Here is a 23530-nt window from a genome sequence, read left to right as displayed (position 1 = left end):
AAAATTCTCAATCTTTGTCTCCTCTGAGCATAGAATGTTTTCCAGAATGCAATCAACTTGTCAATCAACATGCGAGCAGCTGCAAATGTCAGTTGGCCTGGAGATTTTTTATTGGTTGGATCCGTCTTGATCCAATTCCCAATAGTGAATTTCAAGATAACAAAGGTCCGAAGCACAATTCAAAGTGGCTTGGAATAAATGGAGCTTAACGTTAGAGCTTACAGCGACCCTGTTGAAAACATATGTCTAAAAGCTCGATCAATACCATGAATGCAACTAAACTTGCTAAAAAGGAAGGCAAAGAAAAATGAGCTTTTTCTGCAGATTTATGTAGGTCAAGTTTTTGTGTTTTTTTGTTGGTTTTTCTTTTTTTTACTAATTTTGTATTTGAATCACCACAATTACACACAAACCATTAATAAACCATTAACGGCGTAGAGTGTGAAAGAGAGAGGTGTGGTAAAATTGTATCAGTAGTAAGCAGCACCTCTTTAATCTTCTCTCTCTGCGTTTGCATGCATGTGTGTGTATATGTGTGTGTGTGTGAAAGTGAGTGTGATCTCACAGCTAATCGCCTAAACAGAGGAAGTCCATAAACCACCAGACCACAAACTTCACGCTGTAAATTCACACTAACACATCATCACTTTGTGCTTGCGTGTACATCTATGATTCAAAAGACCAATTTCAGTTTCTAGGTCTTCAGAGGCTGGACGTTAGTGGAGCCTGTGAGGATATCTTGGACAGTCCATACATTGTGACACCTAAAAGCCATGTCTGAGGGTCAGAAACTGAAGTAATGATGTAAATATGGGTTTGGAGTCAAATATGCTTTCTATTTATTTCAGTTTATCTATATGGCACCAATTCACAACTTCTCATTAGTTGACAAACAATTTATTCAGGCCAATCACCCGTATTTCAGGTAAAGTATACATAGAGAATGGTTACCAAACAATGTATGGACAGGTTGAGTTTATTGTTTAGATTGTTAAAAAGTTTTCAATCTAAAGAAACCCAGTAGATTGTTTTCAGTCACTGACATTCCCTCCTCCTGCGTGATGAAGAGAAAAAAAAAACATAGTTAAGAGCTGAAATAACAGAAGCTGCTGCAAAAATTGGAGAGTAGTAGGAGAATTTAACAGAGTGAGGCAAGTTTTCATTATTTCTTTAGCAGCCTAAGCCTATAGCAGTATAACTACAGAGATAGATATGGATAACCAAGGCCACTCTGATTATAAGTATATTTGGGATCTGGCATCTAATCTGATGGTTAAAGTTATGCTCACTGACTGTGCTGGAAAAAAAAAAGCGGGCATAGATCCATGTGTGTGGACAGTAAAGCTGAGGTCAATGTAAAAGAGGTTTTAAATTAAAGCATCTGTCCAGCTTTTTTTGCTCTGCCTTTGCCGAGTCTTAGAGCAGGGCGGGACCGCAAGTTTCTGAGTGAGATAAAGTGATGGTTGCTTGCCTGTGCTGTTTACTCTAGAGGCTGACTTGGCGGTCATCTTTTCCACTTTTCATTAGCTTCTTGTTAACTGAGCAGGGCAGGGTGACATCATCTCTTCATTAGCTGCTGAAGCTGTCAGCATTTTGCTGTTTTGCAGAGCTGTGCTGCATCCAACCCTGTTCTTCGATACCTCAGTCATTTCAGGTAAAGTGATTCTCGGGATTCTCAGGTTTTAGTTGAAGACTAATGAGAGAAAATAAATGAGGCTGTTGAATTGCTAATGCCATTTGAGCTAAAATAAACAGAGTTCACCTTAAGCTGGCTACTTGCCTCCATCTAAATAAATCCACTTTTAAGTGTTTTTATACCAACTCTGTTTGATGTCTTCACCCTAAACACTTTAGTCAATTGTAATTGTATTTGTGGTGTTAAAATGTATTTATTTTATGTTAAAAGTCTGAATATTAGGTTTGGAAACTGAGCTTCTGGGTGTTTTTCTTTTGTTCCCTTTTTCTTGCTATGATCCAGAGTTTTAACTTTGCTTTAGCTTTTTATGTGGAGAATAAGCTGACTCAGCATTCCAAACACTGAATAATCCCTGGAATAAGACTCCAAATCTATAGTGTCAAAAACAGACAAGGCAAGTATGTCATTTTAAGCCAGCAGTATTATGAGTTAAATATGTGGTTGCATATTCCAGACACCTGATTCTCTTTACACAAAGCTCAGACAGGGAAAAGCAGAGCCAAAGGCTGGACAATATAGCTGAAAACGTATCACAATATAAACGTTTCATGTCAGTCAAACGTCAGTAACCTTATATTTACTGATTAGGTTTTTGTTTCAAATATCCAAAATAATGCCAAACTGATGACTTGAACTTGACTCTTTTGTCCACAATATTCTCCCCAGCTGTTGAGCTCATTTTCTCTTTTCACTCTTTGTTTTTTTTTATTTTTTATTTTATTTTAAGCAGTTATGAGGCATGGTGGCAAAACATGCTGCGCAAGTTACTCAACAAGTTTGTGCTAGGTAACCTACATGCCCCAAAAAGATATACAGTTGGGGATTGGAGTTCAGTGAAATGATCAATTTTCTACATATTTTCTATTGATATTGATCATGTGTTTATTGCTGGACACATGATTGTTGTTTTATTCTCCAGCCCTTCTTCTGATAACTTTTTATTAAGTATGAATGTGTAACACATAATCAGAGAAAAGGTCATCCTGAGTTGCAAGAATAAATTATGCAACAAATTTAACAACAAATTATGTAATCATAGACATTTTGTTGTAAAGATGTAGATTTCTACACATAAACTACTATTAAAAAGCTTTCGTTGTGTCCATTATTTCATAGTAGGCCCCTGTAGTGAAATGTCCAGGTTCCTTACAAAATTTGCATCACTTGTAAAGTCTGAGCGACCTTGTAATTCACACTCCTGACCTTTTTAATCCATAAGTGTCTAACCTTTCAAAATGCCACTGTCTCACGTCGTTCAGGTTGATTTCTAGCTGCGAAATCGTGACTCTCATCCTCAAAGTAATGCTTTCTGCTGTCGCTCCTGTCCATCATTCTTACTTTCTCTCAGTCTTCCTCTCTCTGTTTCCTTCTCTTCCCGCCATCCAGCGGCTCGCATGCGGGAAGTTTCTGACACATTATACACTCTGTAATGTATACACATCGCCATAATGGAGGCTATTGATGGCTGGTCGGAAGAGTGATGAATGCGTCAAATTAATAATTCATGTCAGGATTAAGAGTCATGCTTCCGAGGACAAACTCAGCAGTTTGACTCCAGATTTTTTAAAGATATCTGAAACACGGCTTTCTGGTGTTTTACTGGGGTTTAATATGTCCTTCAAACTATTCTATTGAATGGTTTTTACATTTTGATAGTTATCTTTGTAGTATTTTTGTTTTAGTTCAATGTTATTTCTGTTTTTCTCACAATCGCTTTTTTATTTCTTGTTGGATATTTTGAGATGCAAGTTATGGCCAAATCATTTTACAATCACCAGATAGTCTTTTTATTATTATTATTTTGAGGATTAACAATTCAAACACCACCTCACACATTTGATTTAAAGTGAGAAGTTGATGTTTTTTTAATCTTTAGCAGAGGGGTTAAAATCCGAGTTTTTGTAGTATAAATCCTTCACCAGGTGAAACCTGGTTTGAAAGTGGAACTTTTATGAAAGTTTACCTCATGAAGCCGTGGCCCCATGCCTGCAATCACACCGTCGTCAGACTCGTAAAGGAATGTGTGGCCAATCAGGAATGTTGGTGAACCAGGCACCTCTTTCATTTGGATTCAGAGGAATGTCTGCCGGGTAAATTTTCTGCATCAATCTTGGATGATTGTGAGGGGAAGAATTTCCCCCACCTCGTTAGCAGTGTGTGTCTCCACATGCAGTGGCCAGTCATCGCTGACGACCCGTCAGAGATAAGAGGAACGGGCTCCCTGTGAGAATACTCTGTGGTCGAGTATACATTTATGCAGCGGAGGATAATATTTCCATTGTTCATGCTGCCTTTGTAGGTCTATATTTTATTCATGAACTCCTGAGATCTAGCAGGCCACATCTTACTTTAAATGTGTGTACGTTTGAATGCAAAAACTTTCATCTGCCGCCTAAAGTGGCTGAAATCCAAAATATACCCAATCTGTCAAACAGCCGCTTATGATTTATGAGTTTCAGGATAAAGAACGATTTCTGAGTGATGGCTTGTGATGTGTTAGTGTAGCTAACTTTGAGAAGACAAACTAGCTATGAGTCTTAATCACCAGCTTGTTTGGAGGCTATTTCTGAATATTTCTCAATGTTGAGGATAATCTCTCCTTTAACTTCTATGTCACTGCTTAAAATCCACCAGTCTCTATGGCCTTTATATTGTCCACTTCAGCTGTTTTGTAAGTAATCTTCAGATGGTGCATACCATTAGTGTTCTTCTTTCTAAATACCATGCTAACCTTTTTAACTCCAAACTAACACAGAGCTGTCACTCAACGAAATAAAAACTAAAAGCCCTGAATGAGTCTCTGCAAGATGAATGAAGAAAAGCCCAAAGGGGGATGAAGAGGGAGAGAGTCTTTTCGGTTTCCATAAATATTTTTCTCAGCGCCGTTTCCTCTTGAGGCGAAACGCTCGTTGTTTGTTAGTATTAGCATTAGCGCAGGGCTAGCAGGAGCTGCTCTCTGGGAGGTGGTGGGGGACCTCGGGAGCCATTCTGGGCCAAACCAAGCGGAGTCTCCCTGTAATTATGAGTTCAAACGCTGGAAGAGGGTGGCTCGCTGACTGACGGGGTGACTGACAGGCCATCCAGGGGCCTCGCTGGGCCCCTAATGGAGGCTTCTGGTAGACAGCCACTTGATTTATCTGGCCCCAAATGGTGCTCTAAACACGGTTAAACACAGATCCCACTGTGGAAAGCAGGACCAACAGTCAGATCTCTCAACTCTGATATCTTTTTATAGAGAAAAAAAATAAAATAAAATGCTTATTTGAAACTTGAATAGGCTATAGTTTTATTTTTATCTGAGTAAGCCATTGATATTTTTTTTTTTTGCAAAATATGCACTGTTGTGTTTCATATTTTAATTGGGATTGTGCTACTAATTTGTCAGATTCTGGGAAGCTTGGAGTTATTGAAATTAGGTTCTGTGATTGTTTTATCAGTAGATCCTGTACGTTTAGTGGGTTTGTATAAAGGTTCACATGTTCAGCTTGATATAGTTTCTGTGCTTGGATCCTATGTGTGACAAGAGCACAGTTTCAGTGTCCTTTTTTCCAGCATATGGAACATGGACACTGAAAGAATCAAGCAAAAAACAATGGAAAAACCAGGAGAGTAAATACTGAGGCAGGGGTGGAAAAAGATAAAGGAAATGGGTGAGCTAATCAGAGGGGATGTGAAACAGCTGGAGGGAGGAAGATTAATTAATACTAAAGAAGCTGAGCTAAGATTCAAAGGAATCCATAAGCAAAAATGGAAACAGCCAGAAACTAACATATGAAAATAAACCAAAACATACAGATGAAGAAACACAAGGAAGAGCAGAAAAAAAAAATCTAAACAAAGGGACGGTAACTGATATGCTAAACTATATTAGCAGTAATAAATAACTGAATATTGCAAAACCTTTTTCTGATAATAATAAACCCAGATATAATTAGAAAATGACACAAAACAAAACCATGGGGAAAGATGGAGACAAACTTAACCGTCTCTTACAAAATTGTGCCTTCCTTCAAAACATCTGAGTTATCTGATGTATCTGCAGGTACAAAGCATTGTCTTTTGCTACACTCATTTTATATAGGAACAGTAAGGAGTCTGAACCAAAGTAGCACATTTACGAAGAGAAGAACATGCACTGGTTGTTCACAGTTAGTTGATATATCTGTACATGATAAGAAAGCTTGAAACAGTCCACACAGAAAAGGATAAATGAACAAGAACCTGGTCCACATCTGCAGACGTAATATGACTGTAAAGCACCCAGCTGATGTTCTCATTTAACACAGAAGCCAATGAATTATAATGTTGCATCAAATGTTTACTGTTTGAACATGAGTTTTAAAAGTTGCAAAGAACTAAATGGTATTTGTGGTTCAGACACTTTATTATCTGTCTTATAATTATGAAATATAATTTAATTTTGAACACACAGTTCTTAAGTGACATGTATATTTATGTAATCTGTTCTCTTGAGTGTACTTTATTCTCTGTGGACCGTTGAATTGTCATCACATTATCAAGTGTGTATTTATTAAAACAGGCAGAACATGAGGGTTTATCTGTGGTGAATGGCAGTCCCTCCGGAGCCACGTGTGTTTGATATTCGGATTAAAGGACTTATGGGAGCATAGAAACTTCCTCTCGCAGTCTTTTCCCCTCAGGGGACATTTTACCCTGAGAACAAACACATTTACATTCGGGTTTTCACTGTCTCGCCATCACACACACTGAGACCCTTCTTGAGGTTGAATGAAGCACAGAAAAGCAGTGGTGGTCCGGTTTGTTTTCCTTTATGGTCTGTTTATTTGACTGTCTTATCAATGAATGGCTGTCTTTCATTCAAATGGCTGACAGTCAGCATTCTCTTCATGGGGCTGTATGGAGAGTGTCCACTGTGGTTGGCTGTCTCCATGATGATAGATTTTTTCTCCTTATCTTTTAATGAGGAACCCCTGCTAAATCAAATATACTCCACAGACTGAGTCTTTCTTTATATACACATACGCGCACATGTGCAATGTCTTTCTCATTCATAGAACCAGGTATCTAGATGCATGGAAATGCTTCTCTGATGATCATTTGAAACTAGATCATCTGTTTGTAACAACCACCTTTGGTTTGGTTTGGAAGCAGTATTTAGTGAGCTGTTGTATTCCAAATGACATGCTTTCACGGTTTCCATACAAATAATGGTTTGGTTGTTTTGAGAGGACTTTCACTGCTTTAATAGCAACACCTGATACAGAGTTTAGATGCTGAAATGCTTAAGCTGAGGGAGAACTTTGAGGACATATTATGATGCAGCACTGTTATCCATTGAATCACCATGCAATTAGCAGGACAGTCTGAAAGCATGATGTGATTTCATGTGTTTTTTGATCCGCATCAGATTTTTTTCTCTGTTCAGCCATGAATAAGCGAATTAGATCATGTCAGCCTTTTTAAATTGTGGTGGACTTTAATTGGTGTCCTATTTCCTTCTAAGTTGCATCAGGTTATTAATTTGCTAGAATTAAAATGTATCAAGTTTGACACTGTACTACTTTGTTATATCAGCAAGATCAGGTGCATTAGCTTTGCTTTTCAGCATAAATCAAAATCTGATTTTTTTTTTCTTTTTTTTTTTTTCTTTGACCACCAGATAGATTTGAGCCAAGTATGGCTCTTATTTCTTTTAATTTCCTCAGGATTGATCATATCAAGTGCCATCTTTTTTTTTCTTCTCTTTTTTCCTTAGATTATAATCAGGTTGAAGAATATTGAGTGCTGCTGCAGCTGTGGCTGGAATATTTCACAATCCATACCGGTCTTTCACTAGGGTCAAGCCACATCTTCAGGGCTCAGAATGTACTTCAGTATGATCACCATGTTAAAAAACATAGAGGGATGAGGAGAGAAGTGAGGATGAAGCATCTGTGCTGCTCTTTATCAGACAGGCATAGATGACCTGCCAGAGGATTTCCTCATAGATGTGGTGGAGCTGGAGGAGACTTTATTATTAACATGTGGATGTGGTCAGCAGTGGGAGGGGTTGGAAAATGTTAAGGAAGGGATCAGAGGGGAACATTCTGAGAAAGATAGAAGAGATGGAGGGATGAAAAGGAGGAAACTAGAAAGACAGACATACAAAGAGTGAGCATTGTGTGTATACACCGAATGTGAGGACATGTGAAAGAAGAAAGATGAGGAGGTGGATTGAGGGAGTTTAAAGGAACTTGAAAGAGTGAGATTTGGAAAAAGAAAAGATTAAAGCAATTTTTGCACATGCACTGCAGGCCTTAAATTAAAAAAAAAAAAAAAAAAAATCTTCCAGAGGGTCTTCATACAGGAACGCAGATGTCCTCGGCATTCAATCCAGACATTCAAAGCTTATTCACCCAGGTACCAAAACACTAGCTCTTTTTCATCGGCTCCTTTCCAAAGCGGTTGAATTTAGAGGAGATGTCGCCTCGGAGTCCTTTCTGTTTTGCATTTCCATTTTTTTTTGTCATTTTCTTGTCACTTTTCTGCACACTGTTAGGTACATGTGTTATAGATGCCAACATAAAAACAGTCATCAGTGAACCTCATCAGACATTCTTGACATGCACAGAATAAAACAACGTATTTTTCACTTTAGGCCCTTTGCTCTTTACCCAGATGCCACACTGTAGTATTTCCAGCTGGAATGTTTAAGTTTAAACACACATAGAGGGTTAAAATCTTATTGTAAGCATATTCTTCAAAATGTGTGTTCGAGAACAGCTAAACTGAACTGTTTGATGAAAAAACAAACAAAAAGGGACTCATTTGCCAAAATGGGGAAAATGCAATGCAGATTAGGGTATCATATGTTTACAGAAGTAGCAGAAAAAAAGTGTATAAAATGATACAGAAAAATATTAATTCACGTCCATTTATCTAACTCTTCCTATTTCATCTGCTTTCATTTATTTGCTGTCTGCGCTGCATGTATCGCATATTCATCACAAAACAAAGGGACAGTAAAGGCATAAGAAAAATAACAGAAAACAGAGGAAGCTTATTGCTCGTGAAGAGAAGATAATACGCAAAGAACAAGACAGCTTAACAAAAGTCATTACAGAAAGCTTTTAAAGGAGATGACCTGTAGCAAATGGAAAATAATGAAGTACTTTTTTTTTCAAAAGTTTCAACGGTCCACCTAGCACAAAAAGGAACAAATTGTGTTATTTAAAGCAACAATCCTGTAGTCAAAACTTTCAGTAATACAATTAGTTACATTCTGTAGAGACTCATTATTAGATTATTCAGTAAAATTATGACATTTTTAGCCATTTGGATTACAACAAGAACAAGTATCCCACCCTGCTAATGACATCATTGTTTGCTGTTGTTGAGCACCAAGCAGAAGATTTAAGAAGTCCTCTGTGTTGGAAAGCGATTACGCTGGAAGGGGATTAGAGGAGGAGAGATTTCAAATCCTTTTATTCTTCAGCTTTAATTAAACGTTCGCATAGATTAGTGCCAGGAGACCAGATTTGATTTTACACTTACTTTGACTTATTAGGACTGGTGGCGACAACTGATTGACACTTGACTGCGTTCGGAGTCAGAGGTCAGTTTTGACTCTGTCACCGTTTCAAACCTTCCACCTCCCCGTTTTTCTGGCACACGAGTTTCAACCGAAGCACTGAAAACCACAGCAGGGTGCTGTTTACATTCTGCACTGGTTGTGGGAAGCTTTTGTTTAGCCGTTGTGTAAATGAAACCAACTTTGCAACTTACAAGATGATATGTGCAGTTTCATGCTTTTGACCAAAAACTGTAAACATATATGATTTCTTTGACATTGTATGTCAGGAGACCACATTGGAGTGGTGATTGAAAAGCTCCATTTCTGGTCTGGGCTTTTCAATAAAGGCTGTGAATTTCCAATACAATGAGATTATACATGAGAGTTGGCTTATAAAAGTCAGAAATACCACAATATTTGACAAATGAAAACTAGTAATCGAAAAGTAGTATAACGTAACAAAAATAAAGAAAATGCAAGATGTGTCTTTATTTAGACAAACGTATCTTGAAGTCTGTGTTAAATGCACAGAGTCAAAAACAACAAACATATCCTGTAACAAAAATACACAAATACGCCATGAGAAGAAATTGAAATAAGGAATTCAAGTTTGTGGCAAAGAATGTTTATAAGCAATATTATTAAAAATGATGTAAATTCACAGCAATTTCTAAACGAATGGAATAAAAAGCTAAATAATAAAACAAGATTTGTATTTAAAACATCATGTTTGATGTGGTCAATATTTTAGGATGGAGAAGCATGACCTTGTGTCTAGTTATGTTAACACTTTCAATACATGAAAAAAAAACATTTAAATTAATTTTTTTAATCATTCAGCTAAATCCAAAAAGTTTAAACCAAATAAACTGCTAATATGAGCTAATAGTGTTGTGTTTAATGTTTGATTTTGCTTAAGCTCGTTTTATTCCAGTCAGGAAGTCTTTGTCTGCTGCTCTGTATATGACTCCCCCTTTAAAGGAATTTAACCACTCCAGTGAATATGAGCCAACTTTAATATACACTCCATCCCCTCATAAAAGAAATCCCACCATATGCCTGTGATTTTTTGATTAAATGCATTCCTGTTTGTTAGAGAAGTACTGCTGCCACAATGATCCCTGTGTGTTGGGTTATTCCATTATTTAATTAGCTCTAAATATAACTGTACAAAGTATGTCATGTGGTTGGAGTGTATGGAAATCATACACATAATGATTTCCAGTCTGTTGAACTATATTACACTGAAATAATGTACACATCTGCATTCCAAAATGGAGCTAATGGATGCTGAAAAGTTTCTGGAAAACATTTGCGTTCATTGTAGGTAGCAAATGCTGTAACATCTATTACATAAAATTACATTTGACATGTATGGTCTTAGTTTAGAAGTCTTGTGATATTAAAAAATATTGAGAAAAAAATCATAAATCAACACATTGTTACACAAAGTACTTTTTTGTACTTTTTTAGTTATTCTTATGAAGCTTATCTTACAGTGGAAACTGGATTTAGCTGTAATGAATAGTTGGTCTAATCAACAGATGATTTACTGATATCTGGGTAATTAACTTTCCCATTTAAAAAATCGGTTCATGTGAAATTTGAACTTGGAAATAGATTTTTGTAAATCTGGCTTTGCTCCTTTGTTTTATGATCCTGCTTACCTTATTGTTTAGTTAGTTTATGTGTTGCAAATGAGTTGCAATGTGCCCTGTATCTCCTTTTCTCAAGCAGACTGTTTCTTATCAAAGTTTGGATCAGTGCATGTATTGTAAAGCCAGAGATCTTCATAAGGATTTCTTTCCAAGTCAAATCCCTGAGGATTGAAGGAAACATTCTGAATTTGGATGCTGTCTCGTCTGTCATTTGCCTAAACCTTCACCCTTTTATATCAGAACATTCTACATTTTTATCTCTTAACAGTTTTGCCTTCATTTTTATATTCCTGGAAGACCTGGACAGAAAAATATAGAAAATATGCAATCTTTTAGATTTTTGTGGGAGAGCTTTGGAGATGCTTTTATTTTTGCAAGGTTTTATGAAATGTTTTAACATGCTCTATTTTGCATTGTCTATGCATGCAATTAAACCCAAGGCAGAGGGACATTCACACAATTTTGATAATCAATTAATGAATTCTTAAGGATACTGTATTTCCAAATACATTTAAAATGAAAATTTTTATATTTTTATTGATAACAGTTTAAAACACTTAACAGCATGGATATAGAACATCATATTTAACTTATTGTATTTTAAACATGAAGAGGCTGTTATAAACCATTAATAGCCTGCATTCTGTGAATCTCATTGGTTTATGAATCAAGTTCACCCTTCAGAAGGAGAATATGCCCATTTTCTGATGGAGGTGTAGCTTTCTGACTAAGATGTCTGTTTAATGATGGTAATAAATAAAAATAGAGCAATTTGGACTGCCATTAACCTCCTAATTCTGGCTTCTACTGTCAAGCCCATAAATGCTGTATGTACGGTTATACAACCAGGTGCCAATGTTAATATTTGGTTCAAAGAGCTACTCTTTAAGGGATTATGTTCACATCTTTGACTTAAGACTAAACATGAGACTTGTGTCCAAGTCACGTTTTGAATCTTTAGAATGGAAATCAAGTTTGAAGTCTTTATTTTAACAGCTTTTATAATCTACTTATTAGGATATAATACAGAATTTCTCTGAAACTCCAAATTCTGTTCCTACCCATATGCCGGAGAGTTTTGTCAGAACACTATTTAACCATAATTTCCAGGACTTTAATTGGTCTGCAGTAAGCAAAAAATGTTCAGCTCTAACTTTTGGGCACATTTTCCAGTTGTTATGCAGTTTCGTTTAAAGTTTCCCCAAACTGCTTGGATAAGTGTAATAAACTGAAGTTTATTCGTGGGGATTAAAGTTTTGTTAAACTACAAGTTTGTTACTCCAGTACTCAGAATTTGAAACACAGATACTTGGTTGAAGGTTTACGGTAATAAATTGCCCAAAAACATTTGCGTCTTTAATCTGTATTGACACTGAAACATGTGTATAAACCTGTATGAATGATCACCTCCATCAGTTCACTTTCTGCAGAGTCACCATCTCTGTCTCTGGTTGATGTCTGGCTGTTTCTTCGTCTCAAAAACAATGGCTGATTCATAAGATTACGCATATTTATTCTGTAATCAGCATCTGTGTCGGCGTGTGCGTTTGTGTGTAACCGAGAGTGTTGCGGCCATGCGACGCCAAGCCAAGGATATTTATCTTGTTTTAGTGAATTCCCAGAGTTCTCCTCATTTTTTTCCTTCTCTCTATTTTTTCTCACTCACTAACTCACATCTCCCTCTTTTTTTCCCTCTCCTGGCTCCTTCAAAGGAGACTATTGAGAGAAATGCAAACACATATGGTGGGGGCATACTTTCACACACTCCTACACACACATACAGATACACATGTCCTGCCACAGGTATGTTTGTGGGGAAAATGTATTTAGTGTGGTTTTAAAGCTTGAGCAGTCTGTGTACTCGTGTGTGTGTGTGTGTGTGTGTGTGTGTGTGTGTGTGTGTGTGTTTGTGATTACTGATAGTGTGTGTGCATGTATCTGTGTGTTCTTCACATATGAGGTCAGGTAACAAAGCTAACTGTGTGTTTGATCCCATTAGAAGTGTAAGTGAACATAGAAGGTGTTATCTGTGCCAGCATCATGGTAGCTTCCACAGTGACATCTTGTTCTTAACATTATCATTGCTGGCATTTAGCGCTCTGTTGTAAGATGATGGAATTTCGCTTGCCAAAGCTCCTTAGCTCTAAATTAGTGTCGTTTTCACTGGGACCACAACCAAAACCATCACCTCAGACCTGGCGGAGTGTGCGCATGTGGGTGTGTGTTTGTTGGCTTCTCAGGTCTCTTTCGTCTGGACTGCATCAAGTGTGTGGTTCAGCTTGGACCGTGGAACTCTGTGTTTGTATAAAGAAGATCTGTGTGATTATGTGTCTCAGTCTGTAAGTAGAGAAGATTTTTGACTTTTCTTTCTGTCAGAAGGAAACAGTTATCCTTATATCAAACTACCTTTTATGATCAAGATAAACAACTGCAAACAACAACCTGGTTGTTGAGGCAGCAGTAGTTGCTCTAAAGGTTTTCATTAGGATCCTCTGAACACTGTTTCAGTTGCTTAATTTCATTGACAAAACACTTGTTCAAGAACTGTGTTTTTAATAATCTTCAAACAACTGCTATTTTGTTCCTGTTCCTGTAAATATATATATATATATATATATATATATATATATATATATATATATATATATATAAAGAAAATTCAACATGGAGCATAAACTTCAGATTTGCACCACTGTTGAATGGTTTTCTTTTTAATGCTGACACAATACCATTAAATCAGTTCCTTGGTTTATGTGACATTCAGACAAGGATAAGGGAGTAGCACTATATAGCCGTTCAAAGTGAGATTTTTAGCAGTGCTTGCAAGTTCATTCAGTAATGTTTTTTTTAAAGATTTTAAAATTATTTTAATCTAACTCTTCAGGTTTGCCTTTTTATGTTTTACAAGCTTAGCAACAGTTTAACCTTTATGTATTTGAAATATTTAACTTTCTAAACAACCATTAATTACAATGTCTAGTTTAGTTTCCCTGTGTTGAATAAACTTTTTATACTTGTCTGCCAAAGAACAGGTAATACACACAAGGGGGACATTTTGTACCAGTTTGGCAACTGATTATTTAAAGTAGCTTTCTACAAAACTACATATGAAGGAAATTTAGTTATGTCACTCAAATTTCTTTAGATGTGAGTTGTGATTGGAAGTTCTTAAAAAAAAACATTCCTGATTCAGAAATGGGAAACGCCAAGCTATGTAAATACTTTGGGGGGGAGAAAGAGGACTCTAAACCGGGAAGACATCATCATGATTGTGCAATGAAGAAGCACTTTGAGGATCTGCTCAGTCCAGAAGATAAATATCCAGGCGAAAGCGATTACATCATTGAGGCAGAGGATACTGAAGTGGTAAAAGAGCTCTGCGGCTTCAGCTGTGGATGAGATTCAACCTGAGATGCTGATGAAGGCTCTGGACATTATGGGCCTGACATCCTTGACATGTCTCTTTATTGTTGCATGGAGGACTAGGAAACATTGTTGGAGTAGTAGACTGGGGAGGTTGTGGAGAAAGGTAGCTTTCATTCTGGTTGTAGAATGGTGGACCAGGTATTTACCCTCATAAAATTGCTGACGCTCATAGGAATAAGTATCTTTGGTTTGCTACGTGTGTGCTTGTTTTCTCATGAGATATTTTGCGGAAAGTTCCAGGTGGCTATCAAGGAGTATCCAATCCTTCTCTGCCCAAAGCAACAGCTGTTTCCGCTTTCATGAATCCAGCTTGTTCATCTTGGACTTTGCTAGGCCTTCTCCTTGTGACCGATCTTGTTTGAGAAGTTCATGGACAGGATTTCTATGCACAGTCAGGATGATGACTGGTTTGGGGACCTCTAGGTATTTTTATTGTTGCAGACGATGTGGTTCTGTTGGCTTATTCAGGCCATGACTTCCAGTGTGCCCTGAAACTGTTTGTGGCTGAGTGTGAAGGAGGAGAGATCTGTGTGCTTCTCCAGTTTGTTGTAGTGACTAAAGAGCTAAACCAAAAAGCAAACCTCTTGAATTACTCATGGCGTATCTACTGGCATGAGATATGGATCAATAGAACAGGATCTCATATACAAGAAGCCACAATTATCTTCATCTGTAGGGTGGTTGTATTCAGATCTAAAGATTGGGAGAGGAGCTCATGATGTCTCCAGGCCCCTGACTTTGTACTGTTGAGAGAAGACTCTGAGGCTGACTCAGAACTTACTGAAGGGAATATATATATCATTTTCCCTGGGGCTCCTTGGGATCTCCTAGAATGAGCTGAAGGATGCCACCTGTAAGAGGGATGTCTGGGTTTACCTTTTGGTACTGTTATCCTCACGACCCAATATCACATGTACAGAAGACAATGTATGGGTGGATAACCACAATGTAACAGGGTTTTACCACAATTATTCAGAATGAGCAAACAAAGAATTGATTGTGGACTAAAATGTAATAATTTGATGATAAAGTGAATTCCCAGAGTTTTTTTGTAGTGATCATGATATGGTCTTACAGCAGTGTCTGAGGATTTTCAAGTTTTTCTAAGTTTACATATTTATTATCTTCTCAACACTGACTGCAAGAAAATAGCAGGACAAAAGAAAACACAAACCAGAGACGACAGGCTAACATTTAGTGGTTAAAAGAACAAGGGGGAAAGGAAATGACAGGTGAAAAGGAGAAAGGGACTGGGCATGTGTGTGGTGTCTCTGTGTGTGGTGGTAATTTGTAGTCTCTGTCTCTTTTGTCTGCTAAGATTAGACTGCCTTGTTTTGGTCTCTGACCACAAACAGACAAAGCATAATCTACAGTCACACAGAGTTCTGTTTCACTCTTTTTGAAGTAAGTCCAGTATCATATGATGAACTCAAACTCTAACCCCATCTCAAGTTGACACTAATTTACTTAAATCTTAGGAATTTGCTTGTCAGATGTCATTTTTAATCTTTGACTCTACATCATGCATGTTCCAGAAGTACATACAAAAACACATTGTCCAATACCAACATAAATAACACTGTTGATGTCCAGTCGCCAGTGGTCATAATCTGTTGCTTTAGAAAGGATAGTTGGCTGAAACTACATATTTGAACAGAGCAGGTATTCCCCTGTGGTATGCTAACAAACTCAAGGAAATTATCTTTAATGTCCCATCATTTACAGTCCTGTAACTGAGCCTTTTCAGGGATTCTTAGTGGGAGTCTATAAATCACGACCTTAACAAGCAACCAAAACAACCATGTGGTTACTCCCTGTTGTGTCTCTGTTGGAGGCAGATGGTTTGGTATGTCGGCCTTAGAGTCATGGTTGCATAATACATTTGTCAATGAATCCTGTGTTCTGGAAAGAATGTTAAATGTATTAATGACTTTGGATTAGAGTCAGAAGTCCTTCACACTCTATGGACTGTGTGAGTTTATTTTACGACAATCTCATCTAGGATTACTTGTGTCATTAGGCACCGCATCATAAACAGCTAAAACTGAAAACTCGCATTTTGTCTGGTGTATAACTACATCAACAACCAGAACGTAGTCTTTCTGAGTTCAAGAAAACTAAATAAAAACTAAAGACAAAATGTTTGGATTTATAGATTGGGGATAATCTTAATAGATTTTATATTTATAAGCAAAGATAAATATCAACTATAACTTTTATGTTTTAGTATGATTAGTAGGACTAGCATGACAAATCAGTATCTGTGTGAATTTGTCAAATAATTCAGACTGCAAACAAATATCTCAATCCAACATTTGCCATAAGAGACAGTAGATAAACTCTGTGCTAAAAGTCTTGCTCTCTCTCCCTCTTTTGCAGGCTAAATGAAATGCAGATATTCCTCAACATGTAGAATATACACTTAACTTTTAAAATGTCCTCTTTCACCTCTGTGCCTTCTTTGACTGTGTTTTAAAATCATTCCTTCAGCAACAGTAACACACTGAAGAGTTCTGTTGTACCCTCAACCAAGTGCTTGCTACATTGTGTGTATCGATCAGAAAATAACCAAATGTGTGAGTTTCCAGTCTGGTTTGATCAAGATAACAAAAACCTGTTTCAACCAACTAATCCCTCAGTGATCAATGCTATAGTCTGTAAATATAACTTTCTTTATGAAGCTTTTTTTTTGTTGCAATATTTGTGTTGTTAGTCAATGTTTAGACATGATTAATTATTATTTCTTCTTGTTTTATTCCATGTCTGACTTAATTTTAATGAGTCAAATAATATCAGAGACATGATCATACATGTTCACTTCGCTGCTGGACAAACAAGCTGAGTCTCACTTTTTTCTGTATGACTTTATGAATATTTTGTATCGTGTTTGCATGCACACACTACGTTTTTGTTCATCCTAACAAATGCATTTGTGCATTTTCATGCTTGCCTAATTATGTGTGTTTGCATCCAAACAACCCGCCATATTTGGTTTTCAGCTATAACATTTGTACATGCACAGCTTGGGAGGTTGGTGTGAACTGTTAATGACAGGCCATGAAGTGTGCGTGTGTATGCGTGTGTGTATGCGTGTGTGTAGGGGTGTGTGTGTGTGTGTGTGTGTGTAATGAGTAGAGAGAAAGGCTCTGTGTGATTATAGGCCTCTTCGTAGGACCAGAGAGACTAAATATGGCTTCAGACTAAACACTGTCCCCCCCACAAACACACATGCTCACACAGCACACCACAGACCGCATACACATTGGCAACATACAGCACATATGAGAAGACTCTGAAAATAACTCGAAGATATTTTTATAAATAGACAAACTGAAGTTATCTTCTTGTGTGTGTATGTGTGAAAATAAAACTAAGAAAATGACACTTTAACTCATATAAAAGTTGTATATTTGAAGAAGGTTTTATCATTTAATAGTACAGCCGCATCTTTTTAATTTTTATCTTTTCCATTTAAAAATTTTCCAAACTTAAGAGGAAATGCCAGATATACTTGTTGGCAGCCCCTGACTGAGAATGAAGTCTGACAACTAAGCTGACATGATAAATATTTTGGTTTATATCATTTTTATTGGTTTTGACAAATTCTTTAGACCCAGGCCATACTTACAACTTGCATTTAGGAGCCTGCTCATAACAACAAAAATTATAAATTGATGTAAAGTGTTTTGACAGATAACAAGTGATGAATTAATCAAGTAATTTAATATAGACCCATCATCTAATCTTTCATTTCTATATGTATAAAAATCTATAAAACTGCAGTCTAATAATAATAAAGTTAGAATTGAACCCTTAGCTGCTGATGCACTATTTGACTATAAAATGTCTCATAGAAAGTTGACAGACCAGCCAGGTGTCTCATATGTGAAGACAGTTATTCTGATTACAGTTTTAGTTGTAGGTGAGCTTTGATTCACGCTCTGGTTGTGAAAAGAAGAATAATTAAAGAACTAATGACAAAAATAAAACTCCACCTTTCTTATGCAAACCAAACTACATGAATCGTAAATGTGCTTTCAAATTGTCAGAAAAAAATCTATAAAAATATTTTAAAGTTCTTTTGACATGAACAGATTTATGAACAAAGAGAACATTGAACAGAGATGAACCTTTTCAGGAGTGGCCAATCTCACACGTTTATTCCAAGAGTGGTTTGGCACAACTGAACCTTGCTTCACCAAAGGTCAGAATATAAAAAAATGCATTTGTGTAAACTTTGCTTCAAGTAAACAAATAAATGAAACAAATAATGATTGTTTTCTGTTTGAATACATTTAATAAACTAGAAAAAAAGATTTTTCATAATTTGATTTGCAGATCACTGCTTTAAGACGTTAAGAGGAAAATTGGCTCATTTAGTTTCCTCCAGAACCCCTGAGAACAATTGCATAAGAAGATATATGTTGCAGGTGTGTCGGTGAGTTTTCTTACACCTATGAACTCTCCAGCAGGCCAAAGACGTTCATGTACATTTTGACCATTAATGAAGGCATAACCCAAAAACACACACATGGACACACAGTGAACTTGCAGCTGTTGCTGTGAAAAAGGCCCTTGGGTTAAAACACATCACATGGTATTAATACTCACTTGCTAAGTGTGTGAGTCGTATGTGTTCGTGCAGAGTCTCTTTGGGAGGTTGTCCGAGGGTGTTTGTGTCAAGAGCATGTGTGTTTCAGCCTGATTTGATTTAAATGCCTTGCCTTGGGGCATAAGTGTGTCAGTGTATCTATTTGACCTTTGACCTGAACCACACTTCTAAAAGTGTCTATCTCTTAATGATGTGTTTATGTGTGTATGTGCTTGTGTTTGTGTATATGTTTAAGACTCATATCCTCCACCTCCTCCCTTTCCTTTCCTTTCACCTGGTCAGACATCCAGATGTTTAACTTTCCCTACATGAAATTTTCTGATGTAAAGATGTCAAGACTTTATTTCATTAGTCAGCATTTCTTACGTATTTTGTTCTTTACCTGTTTTACTCAAACTCATAACACTGAGCAAAATGTGACAGGTTCCATACACTTTTTTTAAAGTAGATCAAGCTGTTTACTCCACTGTTTGTCACATGTAGATCCTTAGCACTGTAATTAGGAACATTTTTGAATCCTTTGGGGAATATTTTATGAATACACCTGAACAAACTTCTGTGATTTTAGTTCAACTGGAGTGCAAAACTTGCAAAGTCAAATTATTTCTATTTCACACATATGGTTTTCATTTCTAAACGTTTCTTAGACATGAGAACTGGTAAATTTGATATGTATTTTTGTAACGATACCTTTCTTATGTCTGCTAGGGATTTGCACATTGTAGCACATGAAAACATTTCAACACATCCTTCTTTGTGCTTTTGTTTAATGAAAAGTCATTTTGACACCTGTGATAATTCAAGAGCTACAGGAACAGAAGTCAAGATGTTGGATCTTACGAAATGCTGTTGCATTGCATAAGTAACTTTTAGGTAAAAAAGGAAATGCTCATGCTCTTGTAGTTCCAGTCTGCTGCCAGGTGTGAACAATAACCTGTCTCAGATTTATGTTTTGAGAAAATCTGGATATTTCAGGAAACCAGATAAGCAGTCTAATCATAGCTGAAATCTCCAGTTCAACCACGGTCCAGCTGGATCAGCCAAACCCCCTTATTATTTCAGTCCTGGGTGGGCCCTAACTAGCACATGTACTTATGTGTTCAAGGTCACCTCTGAACCTGCTGAGGTCAGCTCACACAGCTCGGGGCTACCGGCGGCCTGGGACTCAGCCCGAGTGTTAATCCCAGGTTTGGGTGACACTGCGGTGGGTCATGCTCTGTAATTTGGTCCCCTGGTCCTTCTAGGGCCTCTGGGCCCTCGGGACCACCCAGCACATTGATGGGACTGTGCATGAGTTTTTGATATAAGATGAGCTATTGTAACAGTTCTGATGCATTTGTTTTCATATGTTGTGTTGAACTGTTGTGTTCATTCTTTTTAACCCAGGATTTCATTGAGTTTGTCTAAGGATACAAGACAATCAATCTTTGGATAGAAATTGTCTCTGGTAACTTCTTCTTGTAAGATTCTTCGAATTTGCCCTTAATACATAAACTGAACTGAATTAAATTGATAAAAAGATTATGGACTATGAACAAGAAAATAATAAAAAAAAATCTTTATGAAAATAAAGTAAGAGTTTAGCAATGTCTTTGGCAAAAGTAAGAATTGACATTTTCTCAGTGATAGAAGGATCAATCGCAAACTGTTCTCCTGTCGTTTTAAGGTGAAAAAAGTATTTTCTCTTTTGTCTGTTTGCAAATAGAAAAATGGTTCCAGAATTTCAACCTGTGTATTAAATAATATGTTCAGTATAAAATAGTCCAGATCAAGTTTCATCAAATAAGAGTGACATTTTAACTAGTGAGGGTAAGATTGCAGTCCAGACTTATTTAAAAATTAGGATGTAGTTGTCTGTATTCTCAAAGTATGCTGGTGATCTGAAAAACACATTTCAATCTGAGGAAATAAAGTGGATTTAGTTCAACATTAAGAATTTACAGTATCATACTTTATTATGACTGATGACATAACTTTTCCTGTGTCATTTTCTTGATTTTTTTATAAACGAAATCACAAATAATTGATGCTGTTCAATTAACTGTGACTCCTTCCATCGTCTGGTTTGTGTAATTTACTATTTGGGAGCCTGTCGTAACAACTGCTTGGTTTTCCTTAAACAGAAAGCTTTTTACCAATAGGCATAATAAACAAAATGTGGTTGCATTGTTTTGTACAAAAATTTTATATGTGCAATTGACTTTGAAAATAAATGAGCCAAACTGAACTGAGTAAATAAAATTGTGTATGGTTTTTATATGACGTCATGTCTTTCAGTGTCATTGCCATGAAATACTGATATGCAGACCTTTGAGCCGTCCTTATTAGGCAGTTAAAGAATTACTTAATATGAAAAAAATAACTTTTATGCCCAGACCTTACAATAAAGTTTCAGTCCCACCTCACCAGATGAAGTCAGTCACTTTGTAGCCCTTCCTGAGGCAGACTTTGCTTTTCCAAGAACTATTGTGGCAATCTTGTGAGATCCCACACCACTCTCTTGTTTTTTCTCAATTAAATAATCTTTTCTTCAGTTACTTAGAATCCAGCTAATTGTTTCTCTACTTAAGGATCTTGGTTTCCTTAGACTCAAGTGTTGTACTGGTTTGTCTGTGTGTTTTGGGGGATTTCACCCAGGCAGTGAGCTAGTGTTTTCATCTGCCTATATTTTAAACTGACTGGTGGGAAAAAACAGCCTTTTTCATAACTGACAGAGGAAGAGGAGGATGAAGAGTGATGGCAGGTTTGCACAGCCAATCTTTTACTTCAGAAAAGCTCTGTGTGACTTTGTGCTAAAGAAAAGCAGAGAGCCTCTGTCTCTCTTTTTCTCTCCACCTTGCTGTTCAAGAAAACACAAGAGGTCTGTCGACTCTTTGACGGAGAAGGACAGCCTCATAAATCAAACCCCAATGTTTCAGCAGCCAAAAGAAACTCATTTATTATTTCAGTTTCTTCACATTGAGATATCATTTCTGTTACAGCCATGTAGATCACCTTGAAACAAGTGGAACACTTAAAACGTAATGGTCACTTGATCTGCAGCACTTATTCTGCTCAGGAAGTCTTTGCAGTGTGATGTAATGTAATAGCTATGTTCAATAGGCAAAATCATATTTTCTCTCTTTCTCTTTTTTTTACTGCTTTTTGCTATAAATTATTGGAAGAGAACAGGTAGTTGCCTGATCTATGCTATTCTTTTTATGGCCTGTTCTTATTGAATAATCTCTGCTTACATCTGTATGTACCGTTCACCTGTTTGATGACAAATCTTTGGTGGTCACATTTAAAGCCCTTTTTTAAAATTATTATCAACTGCCCTTAATAAGATCAACGTTGCACAAAAAAAGCCACTCTTGAGACAGTTTTATTATATATTTATATATATATATTAGAGCAGAGTTGCATCTAGGTATCTCAGCCCAAGTTGCATTTTCTTTTGATTATCTTAAATGTGCTCTACAAACAGATCTCCAAATGTGTTAGTTCCTATCAAACTCTTTGTATCCACTGACGGATGTCCACTCACTTCAACATGCTGAGTGCTTGAGTGGCTGACACAGCAGTGGATAGCCATGTCTTCTGATTAATTTGACTAATAATCACTTAACTATTTGTATATAGATCAAACTTAGAGCGCAATATGGTGAAAGGGGTAGTACAGTAATTATGGGGGGAGGGGGGGGGAACAAAAAAACCCGTTTATGTAAGCAACATAGGCGCCTTTCGTAACACACCTGAAATGTCCGACAGTCAGACAGATTCTCTGTCTTCCACTCTTTTTCTACTCACCTTTATTTGTTTTTCTCTCTCATTCTCTCTATTTCTTGTTCTTATCTGATGACATGGTATCGTTGGGAGTGTAGACAGACAGTATTGTATGCCTGTGTTTGTTTTGACCTCACATAATAGTGGTTACTGCCTGTCTGCTTATCAGGCATAGAGACAAAAGAGATGCTAATCAGTCCGCTGACTACCTGTAAGATAGCTCTGTCTCCTTCGTGTGTCTTTCTTTTTTTATTGTTCTTCTTTACTGTTTCCATTTACACTTTTACGTCATGTCATGGTTTAATTTTACAAGAAAAAAGATTGTGTAATATTTTCTTGATTTTTGTTCAAATTGAAAAAACTAGAAAGGTACCTAATGTTTCTATCCATTCATGTTTATGTTTAAGCAGTAACCAATAATAAAAGGAAAAGATAATTCACTTTTCAGTTTGGACATAAACTGAACAAACATTTAGGACTTCCTGATACTAGCAGAAAACATGTATAGCAAGACTATTGATGAACATTGTAATAAGATCGATGATGATGAACTCAGATTTTTGTGACTATTTTCCATCACACCTTGAGCACCATTTTCGGTTAACCTCAGCAACTCAGCCATAAAATTATTGACATGCAAAGTCTAAAGAAATGACACTGGAAATATCAATGTTGCAGATTTTGATATTATAACCTTTGTGATTCAGTGTATCGTTAAGCTCTAAATGCAGCATTGATTTTTTTTCAGCTGTGGGAAAAGGTACAATTGGACTTTTTACCCTCAATAAACAATCCAATAGTTGCCACAGACTGGATAGCTCTAATGAGGTTTTTGCTCT

At 36.7% G+C, this 23530-nt stretch overlaps 1 protein-coding gene across 5 annotated transcripts in view; it reads left to right on the top strand.

Moving 5' to 3' along the window:
* The window catches only part of bbs9 (Bardet-Biedl syndrome 9), a 145252-nt gene that overhangs the window by 46496 nt on the left and 75226 nt on the right, over positions 1-23530 (top strand). The gene's annotated exons all lie outside the window — the stretch shown is intronic.

The sequence above is a fragment of the Poecilia reticulata genome, chromosome 16 (assembly GCF_904066995.2).
Source record: "Poecilia reticulata chromosome 16, P_reticulata-male-v2, whole genome shotgun sequence".
Classification (NCBI taxonomy): Eukaryota; Metazoa; Chordata; class Actinopteri; order Cyprinodontiformes; family Poeciliidae; genus Poecilia; species Poecilia reticulata.
Note: the sequence above shows the minus strand (reverse complement) of the source record. Positions and strands in the feature narration are given on the sequence as shown.